Here is a 10,970-nt window from a genome sequence, read left to right as displayed (position 1 = left end):
CATAACCATCCTTCTGTCTGCTGCCCACATTAATGACACGCGGCTGCCGATGAACCTACTCCGGCGCCAGCCGTCCATCCGTCTGTCGCGGCTCATTGCCATTCGCCCGCTATATTAACTTGAGCTCCAGCTCCCAGCCATAGCCAAAGACCCACACTCATTCTTCTCCAGTCCCTTCCTTCTGTCGGCACCACTCCAACCATGGCCTCCTGGCGCTCCAAAGCTCTTTTGGATGTACTATCGCCGGAGCAGACGAAGGACATCGGCGGCTCCGCTCCGGGCACGCTCCAAAGCTCTCTTGGACGTACTGTCGCAGGAGCGGACGAAGGAGATCGCCGGCTCCCCCCCGGTTGCCCTCTGCCGCCACGACCACGAAGCCGGCACGCGTGCGCGGGCGTAACCGGCAGCAAGGAAGAGTAGTACACGGTAGGTCGACGCGGCTCTGGTCCCAGGAAGGCCACCGCTCCTCCACTCAGTCGACGCCAAGCTTGGTGCGGTAAACATCGGCGGCTGATTAGCCGCTTGACGGCGACGTGGAGGCGGAAATCTTCAGAACCTTGTGCTCCGGAGGAGGAGGTTATCAAGGCAGAGCTGGACAAAGCCGAGGCGGATGAGGAGGAGGCAAAGGCAATGGCCGACGTTCTCGGGGCTCATGGCCGGACATGGTGGTCGGCTGCCGGCGATCGTTTACATTAGGTTTGTAGTAGGTTTTAGTACGGTTTGTGCGAAATATGTAATGAATTTCGTCCGGTTTATAGAAGTTTTTGAAGTGTAATGAATTTCATCCGGTTAATTTGAAATTTGCTTTGTTTGCACGAATTTCGTCTGGTTAGTTCATATAGTTGTCGAAAGGTATGCAGGCAGCATTGGATGGCATCCTCTAGCATTAGTGTCCTCGGACAGATGCCGGTGTAAATTTTTGGGCTAGCGCTGGAGATGCCCTAACTATCATGCTATAATCGCTAACAGTGCTCCATTATTTCGTAGGGAACAGTTATCCCTCAATCAAAATCAGATCCGCCATGTTTCGCACTCCTCCCATGTAAGAGTATAGACTCTTGCTTACATAAAAATGGAGCAAGTGGACGGCAGTGTAGCACGTCATATCACTCAAACTAGCCCGCTAACGCGCGGGAAAGCCCCGCCCTCGTCATTGTGTTCTGGATTTCTATCAATCGATCGCACGGAAATGTTACGCTTTGCAAGTTCAAAAGGAAAAGGCGGCACACTTACGACTCATACGCGTCACGTTCGCATCGCACCCCTGACAGTCCGGCTCGCCCGCCGCTCACCAGAGGGGACAGGCGTTGTCTTGCATTTTCACTGACATGTGGGACTGCAATTGAATAAATCGTCGATAGCCGAAATCTAATCGCTCGACGGGCGTCGGCTGAGAAGAGAGAGGGGGGAGGGAGAAGAGATCGCCCGCCCGCCGCGCACGGACTCTAAGAAATATATGGTGGTAATGTGAGATGGGCCATGCGGGAGTCCGGACCGCTTCCAAGCTCGCTTCTGACCGCCCTGGCCCGCCAAAAAACCCCTCCCCCTCCCGCGCGCGCTCCCCCCTCAGACGCCAGCTGCGCGCATTCATAGCAAGTAGTACTAGTAAAATACTGGGCTACAAGACCACTTATGTGGAGGAGAGAGAGGCATTGACAAAGTCAAGGAGTGGGCTCTGCAAGAGCTCGTCTCTACACGTGCTCCTAGATATAAAAAACTAATTCTAAAAAAGAGGTATAAAAAACAATTGTGTCTAAAAAATGAACGGAATCAATAACTTCGAACGTGCCAGGTTTTAGCAAATCACTCTGAACGGACTCGTTGCCGTCCATCGTGGTGCACGAATTTTGAAGCTCTGGAGCTTGACAGGTCAGCAACCAAAGTCGTTCGGGGATTCTTTTGCTCAGACCGAACGTTTCTTCCTCCCACCAGACGTCTCTCTCCTTATCCACTCTCTTTCCTTGTCCACTCCCACAGCCACACCACTCGCTTTACTCGGCTGGAGAGTGAGGAGGAGGACGAGCGCCGCGCTTCTCGTAGACGCGAAGCTCTAGGACGGCGCACTTCGGGTCCCCGCCGACCGGCTCAAGCGGGGCGAGTGGCCGCGGCGGCCGTCGAGGCCGCCTCCGTCTGCGCGCACATCGACTGCTCGACCTGGCAGCCATCATCGAGGCTGGCACGCTCCGGGTCCGCGCTGACCGAATCAACGGGGCGACGTGGGCGGAGAGCGAGTGCCGCCTGCTTGCCCGCGCCGCCGCAGCGAGCGCGGATGTCGAGGCCGCCTCCGTCTGCGCGCACCTAGCCGCCGTCCATGGTCACTGTTGTGGCTACTCTAATCGCTCGGTGCGGCTATCACCTCCGATGCGGCTGGGCGTCCTTGCCACAGCCATAGCCAGGGGGGCGCACCTGATGGCTGCAAGATTGGGGAGGCGCACTACTCGGTGACGGGCGTGGCGGTCCTCCACATCATCTTTTGCTGCAAGGCTGCAGGGAGTCCATGCTCGTTGTTGTTCGCTAGGTGACGCCGCAGCCGTAGGTCGAGCTTGACCACCACGGCGGCGAACTGCAAAAGGCATTTGGATCCGTTTCCATTGCAGGTGGCAACATCCTCAACCCCCCTTCTTTTTTTTCATTTTTGTTAGTTTGATTATCTGCAAATTGATTTTCCATGACCCAGTAGAGGCACATCCGAATTTTGTGTTTAGATTTCTCACCCCAAATTGCATCCCATGACCCAGTAGACTAGTACAGATGACATGCCATGACCCAGTGCACTAGTAGATATGTCATGGCAATTTTCAACCCCATTTTGTACCATGGTATTTTTGTGATATGTTGTTTTAGATCTGGTTCAGAACTGGTAGGGATATTCTAGGGCAATTTCCAATATGTAGTGAACTGCAAATTTAGATTCGTTCCACCACAATTTTTCCATTTTGTTTTCTTAGGGAGAACCAAATTTTGCCGTGGCAAATTCATACGTTATGCCATCACTACATAGGAGTTCTTTTTTCCATGCCATAGTTTTGCCATCAAGTTTTACATTTATGTCATAGTTTTGACGTGTCAATCGCATTATTTCTTTGAGCAGATGCATTTTAATTTTTAATTTTATATAGCTAGCTGAGTAATGTTATGCCCTATGAAATTCGGTGACTTTCTAGCATTGCATTTCGATCACAGTAATTCCATTATTTTTTGTCACATGGCATATTCTATCATTTTTTATTTTCCTAGTCTTTTTGTTCATAACTTGGCAAATTGATTACTGGTCACATGGCAAATTCAGTTATGGTCACATGGGAAATAAATTAGAAAACTATTTAACATACATGACAAATTTCTTTTTATAAAGCATGGCAAATTTAGTTCATCGATCATGGCAAATTTTACAAATTCACCATGGCAAATTTATTTTATGCATCATGACATTTTTACTAATTCACCATGGCAAATTGTAGTTAGAGACAATAATTCTAAATTGTTAGAAAAAAGGTTGCCATGGCAAACTATAAAGAGAAAATAATTCTAGGTTAGTTATCAAGAAAGTTGCCATGGCAAAAAATTGTAGATAGAGACAGTAATTCTAAGTTGTTACCAAAAATTTGCCATGGAAAATTTGTAGATTGGTTTTTTTAAGTTGACATCGAAAGGTTGCCATGGCAAATTGTAGAGAGAAATAATTTGAAGTTAGTTATTAGAAAAGTTCCCATGGCAATTTTAAGATGTTAAAAACATGGCAACATTTAGATGTTCAAAAACATTCCAACTTGCCAAGGCAACGTTTTGTTGAAAAACATGGCAACTTAAGATGTTTAAAAACATGACAAACTTGCCATGGCAACTTAAGATGTTCAAAAATATGGCAAACATACGGATGTTCAAAAACATGTTAAACTTGCCATGTCATTTTAAAATGTTCAGAACCATTTGCAAACTTGCCACGACAAACTAAAGATGTGCAAAAACATGGCAAACTTTTTTTATTAAGTTCGTACATAAATATGGCAAACATGGCAAACTACTTTAACTAAGATGTTCAAAAACATGGCAAACTTGCCATGGCAACTTAAGAGCTTCCAAATCATGGCAACCTAATATGCTGAAAAATAATGGCAAACTTGCCATGGCAACTAAAATCACTATTTGTTTATAGTTGTGTTTTTTCCCACGACAACTTATATAGCCATGGGTAAACTAACTTTTAAATCCCATGGCAATTTTAAATTAACTTGTATAGCCATGGGCAATTAACTTTCAAAGTCCATGGCAAATTCACCATTTTATTGACATGGCAAATATACTTTTATTACAGCCACAACATTTTCTCAATTTTTTTTATTACCATGGCAAGTTTTTGTTTCTTATTTTTGGCATGGCAACTTTTATACTTTATTGCCATGGCATTATTACTTATGCATGCATGGCAATTTTTACTTATCATTCATGACAATTTTTACTTCTCATTCTCCATGGCAAATATACCTTAATTTTTTGCCATGGCAATTTTCAGTTAGTGGAAAAAATGCATAATTTTTCCATGTTTTTTGTGCACCGAATATGCATAAATTTGCCATCTCCTGGAATACATAAATTTGGCCATGTGACAAGTCTGAAAATTTCATAGTTTTGCCATGTGGCCAGGCATGGAACTTGCCATGCTATGAACAAATTCCATAAACTTGCTTTTTTGTGACTAGTACTCCAAAAAATACATTCAACATTTTCCATTATTCAGATTGTAGCATGGCATTTTCTAGTTTATTGGCACGGCAATTTTTCCTTTTCTTTTTTGTCATGGGAATTATTTTTTGCCATTGTATTTTTGAATTTTTTGCCATGGCAACTATCCCATGCTTTTCTTAGGAATCAAATATGTTGTAAACCTTGCTATTTGTAAAATTATATCATGGCAAATCATAAAATAGTTTGGTCAAACTCGAATGGCACTTTGAAATTCTCCCTGGCATTTTTCTGCTTCTAAAGTTGATGACATTTTTTTCTAGTATAGCAAAAACTAGTCTTTTTATTTGTCACAGAAAAAGTAAACAGAATCTGGGCTTCTTCTTTTGTTGTGCTATTGGGCTTTTTTTCGTTTTACATGAAAAAGGCCCGGGCCTGGGGAGGGTGTTCGTGATTTTGATGCTCTCCAAAAGCGTTCGTGAGGGGGTAGCCCTCGTACCGAACCGTTCGTTCGGTCTGGGAGGTCCCCACACCGAACATTCGGGAGATATCGGCATCCAAAAAGAAAGGTAAAAGACATTTGAGAGGAAACAGATAGAGAGAAAGTGAGAAAAAGTTGTAACCTTATAGCCAACCTTATAGTCAACACTATGGTAGTACATGAGGAAGGAGGGAGTTGTGCACATGCCAAGTTTACTGGGTTGCCGTGTTTCACACTCCTCCGTCGTAACAGTGGAGACAATAGCTTTCATAAAAAATAAACAATGAATACTCGTTGCTCGTCCTCTATATCGGAAAGAATACTTCATTCGCCGACATGTGGGACGTCGACCATCCTCGTCCACCTGCCATGCACAAAATTATCCTGGTCCACCCTGGTCGTAGCGCAGGCACAACCTTTCCCACTGGAAGTTGGTCGGACAAAGGAACCATCATGACATCGTTGAATTCCGCTTCTCCAAGAAAACTTATTGTACCCGCAATACTGCTACCACGCGAAGACTGGACAACATTGTAGCACGTCATATCACTGAAACCCACTAGGCCAAACTAGCCCACCTCGGATTTGTACTCCCTCCATTTCAAAGTTAGTACAAAGTTGAGTCATCTATTTTGGAACAGAGGGAGTACGTCTCTGTACTGCTATGATTTTGTGTTCTCAAAAAATATCCTTTGTCAATCTAACGATTAGGAGTAGAAAGAGGGTCTTTCTCTCTCTCTGGATCTCTCTTCATCCCACAACCCCTCTAGCACACGTACACACTCTCTGTAGCCACTCTGAAAGTACGACGTCACTACACATTCACGCTTCCAACAAAAAAAATACACATTCATGCATGTTACAAGTACGTGCCAATTTTACTGGCTATTAATGTGAGGCCTCCTTTGGTTTAGAGGAATCTTGTAGGAATTTCATAGGATAGGATTTCTATAGGAAAAATTTCTGTTATGATAAATAGCTCGCACAGTAGCTAGCCTAGTAACACCAAGAACCATCAAACAAGCCCTCCTGATATGATAAATAGTTCAAACTTACATCTAAGCATGCCATATATTACATCAAAAGTTGGTGATGATACATCTGTTTCCATAACTTGGAGAGTGTTCGCATGATTCACTATCAAACAAAAGTAGCAAGTACTACCCACACAAGACAGTGCACTAGCCCTAAGATGGTTTGATAACACGCATCATTTTGGTAATTAAACACAATGCAAACTACCCTGAAGGATTAGCAAGACCAACTATTTCTTGTCATTGATCTCTCGGGCAATGACCACAGCACGGACAGGGGCATGGGAATCGATCTCTGGGGCGATGTCCATAGAACGGACCGCAACATCGGAATCGATCTCTGGGGCGATGTCCACAGGATGGACAGTGGCATCGGAATCGATCTTCGGGACGATGTCCACAGGACGGACCGCGACATCGAAAATGATCCCTGGGGCGTTGTCCACAAGATGGACCGTGACATCGGAATCATCAAGGGCGTCCACGGCACCTGCACAACCCTAACATATTAGCAAGCACATTGCAAATAATCAAAAACCACAACTACGGTAAGCCATTATTTTTTACCTTGTGCAGCTCACCGGGGGATCCCATCCCTCCGGGGGCCTTCTCCTCGTCCTTGACGGGCGCCATCGCCTTGCAAGGGAAATACTGCTTCTCAATGGCGACTATCTCCTCAAAGTCGGCCTTGAGCCTCTCATAGGTGGCCATTACAGTTTCTGGGGTAGGCAGGGTGGGGCCCATGCTGTTCTTCCAGCTTTCTTTGAGGAGTTCGTCCGCCAACGTCGTAAACTCTTTGGCCAGTGCTTGTTTCTTGGAGTTCTTCGTCTCCATGGGTTGGCCCGCCAACATGGTCAACTCGTTGGTCGGTGCTCACTTCCTAGAGATCTCTATCTCGAGTGGGTTGTCCGCCGGCAATTCTTTGCCTAGTGCTCCAGGATCCATCAATGAACTGACAAATAAAAAGCAATCGAAAGGAAACCACAATGGCAATGAAAACGGGAAAAGAATAGGCTGTGAGAATCGGTCGGTGCTTTGCAAAAAGAAGATTCTTAGAATGAAAATATAGTAGCATCACTGATTCGCCCAGCTTTCCTTCATAAGTACAGAAGAAAGATGGCAGAAGTGAGTAGCCTGGAGTGAGGTTTTCTTCATGAAAGGGGAGAAAGGGCTTCAACGAGCGTTCTAGTGGAATGATGGTTGCTTCGTCCAGTCCACCTTCGAGGCCACTTCAAGGCCACTTTACCACTGCTGGTAAAAGGTGTGGGTTTTGTTATATGACGGGTCATGACGACCACGCCGGGGTGACCAGTGAGTATCGACTGTAGCACCTCGTTGTGATTTGGTGGATGGAACGCGGGCCCAGATGCTTTGATGTCCCACATGTAGATAGAGCGGCTAGTCATATACTGTACAGTAGTAGTTTGGACGACAGGCGAGGAGCTCCGTCCTGGTTTATTGGTCCCTATGATAATATGTGCCAAATTTTGACTATAAATTTAACTAACCAAATGTTCATGCATGTCACAAAAAATTACATCATTGAAAACTATGTTCAAATATGAATCGAAGGATATAATTTTTGTTAACATGCACTAAAATTTTGTCAGTTAAATCTTTGGTGAAAATTTAGCACAAATTACAAAGGGGCCCAATAAATACTGTACTCTCACATTTTGTTTTGCAGATACTCCCACATAGAAAATATAAATAATAATGCATGTTGGGCCAGCCCACGTTTTCGATAATTTTAGCCGTGTACTTGTTCACAAATTTTACGAGGCGGTGGTCGTTCATTTAATAGAGGGTCTAGTACCAGACTTGCACGATACAAAGTGCGACCTGGCACACCGTAACACCACTTGGAATAAGTGGGTAGCTATCTCAAAAAACAATCAACAACTCAAAAAAAGACGACCTGGCACGTACACAATTTTAAATGATTGTTTTGATGGAGTGAAAAAAGAAAACTACCCCACTATACCTATATATATAGGCCGGAGCCTTTGCGCTTGCTTACTAGGGTTGCTCTATTCACACACTCTCATCCTCTCCAGATCTAAACAAGATAGCGGTGGTAACACTTTCTTTCTACCCTCACCGCTGGTTACAGATTCGGACGTATCCCCCTTAGCTGGTGAAGGGGAGCAGGGGCAGCGTTTAGGCCGTCGTCGACAGCGAGGGAGGAGACCCACTGCCATCCGCATAGTTATCTTTGGCCGAGCGCCGGCGTGGGAGGTCCTCCGATCCCTTCGTCGTTGCCCTAGTGTAGGCTGATCCGGCCTCCCTCCGCCCACCTATCTATTGGGGAACGTAGTAATTTCAAAAAAATTCATACGCACACGCAAGATCATGGTGATGCATAGCAACGAGAGGGGAGAGTGTTGTCCACGTACCCTCGTAGACCAAAAGCGGAAGCGCTATATCAACGCGGTTGATGTAGCCGTACGTCTTCAAGATCCGACCGATCCAAGTACCGAACGCACGGCACCTCCGAGTTAAGCACACGTTCAGCTCGATGATGTCCCACGAACTCCGATCCAGCAGAGCTTTGCGGGAGAGTTTCGTCAGCATGACGGCGTGATAACGATGATGATGTTGCTACCGACGCAGGGCTTCGCCTAAGCACCGCTACGATATGACTGAGGTGGATTATGGTGGAGGGGGGCACTGCACAGGGCTTGGAACAATCAACTTGTGTATCCTAGGGTGCCCCCCTGCCCCCGTATATAAAGGAGCAAGGGGAAGGCCGGCCGGCCCTTGGTGCGCGCCAAGGAGGGGGGAGTCCTCCTCCTAGTAGGAGTAGGATTCCCCTTTCCTAGTCCAACTAGGAAGAGGGAAGGGGGAAGGAAAGAGAGGGAGAGGGAGAGGGCAAGAGGGGCCGTGCCCCCCTCCCCTAGTCCAATTCGGACTCCTCATGGGAGGGGGCGCGCCACCTCCTGGGCTGCTGCCCTCTCTCTCCCTTCAGGCCCACTAAGGTCCAATACTTCCCCGGGGGGTTCCGGTAACCCCTCCGGCACTCCGCTTTTCTCCGAAACCACCCGGAACACTTCCGGTGTCCGAATATAGCCGTCCAATATATAGATCTTTACGTCTCGACCATTTCGAGACTCCTCGTCATGTCCGTGATCCAATCCGGGACTCCGAACTATCTTCGGTATATCAAATCACATAAACTCATAATACCGATCGTCATCGAACGTTAAGCGTGTGGACCCTACAGGTTCGAGAACTATGCAGACATGACCGAGACTCATCTCCGGTCAATAACCAATAGCAGAAACTGGATGCTCATATTGGTTCCTACATATTCTACGAAGATCTTTATCGGTCAAACCGCATAACAACATACATTGTTTCCTTTGTCATCGGTATGTTACTTGCCCGAGATTCGATCGTCGATATCCTCATACCTAGCTCAATCTCGTTACCGGCAAGTCTCTTTACTCATTCCGTAATGTATCATCCCGCAACTAACTCATTAGTCACATTGCTTGCAAGGCTTATAGTGATGTGCATTACCGAGAGGGCCCAGAGATACCTCTCCGACAATCGGAGAGACAAATCCTAGTCTCGATCTATGCCAACTCAACAAGTTCCATCGGAGACACCTGTAGAGCACTTTTATAATCACCCAGTTATGTTGTGATGTTTGGTAGCACACAAAGTGTTCCTCCGGAAATCGGGAGTTGCATAATCTCATAGTCACAGGAACATGTATAAGTCATGAAGAAAGCAATAGTAGTAAACTAAAATGATCAAGTGCTAAGCTAACGGAATGGGTCCAGTCAATCACATCATTCTCCTAATAATGTGATCCCGTTTATCAAATGACAACTCATGTCTATGGTTAGGAAACTTAACCATCTTTGACAAACGAGCTAGTCAAGTAGAGGCATACTAGTGACACTCTGTTTGTCTATGTATTCACACATGTATTATGTTTCCGGTTAATACAATTCTAGCATGAATAATAAACATTTATCATGACATAAGGAAATAAATAATAACTTTATTATTGCCTATAGGGCATATTTCCTTCAGTCTCCCACTTGCACTAGAGTCAATAATCTAGATTACACAGTAAAGATTCTAACACCCATGGAGTCTTGGTGCTGATCATGTTTTGCTCGTGAGAGAGGCTTAGTCAACGGGTCTGCAACATCCAGATCCGTATGTATCTTGCAAATCTCTATGTCTCCCACCTGGACTTGATCGCGGATGGAATTGAGGCATCTCTTGATGTGCTTGGTTCTTTTGTGAAATCTGGATTACTTTGCCAAGGCAATTGCACCAGTATTGTCACAAAAGATTTTCATTGGACCCGATGCACTAGGTATGACACCTAGATCAGATATGAACTCCTGCATCCAGACTCCTTCATTTGCTGCTTCCGAAGCAGCTATGTACTCCGCTTCACACGTAGATCCCGCCACGACGCTTTGCTTAGAACTGCACCAACTGACAGCTCCACCATTCAATAAAAACATGTATCCGGTTTGCGATTTAGAATCGTCCGGATCAGTGTCAAAGCTTGCATCGACGTAACCATTTACGACGAGCTCTTTGTCACCTCCATAAACGAGAAACATATCCTTAGTCCTTTTCAGGTATTTCAGGATGTTCTTGACCGCTGTCCAGTGATCCACTCCTGGATTACTTTGGTACCTCCCTGCTAAACTAATAGCAAGGCACACATCAGGTCTGGTACATAGCATTGCATACATGATAGAGCCTGTGGCTGAAGCATAGGGAACATCTTTCATTTTCTC

Source organism: Aegilops tauschii, chromosome 1 (assembly GCF_002575655.3).
Source record: "Aegilops tauschii subsp. strangulata cultivar AL8/78 chromosome 1, Aet v6.0, whole genome shotgun sequence".
NCBI classification, from domain to species: Eukaryota; Viridiplantae; Streptophyta; class Magnoliopsida; order Poales; family Poaceae; genus Aegilops; species Aegilops tauschii.
Note: the sequence above shows the minus strand (reverse complement) of the source record.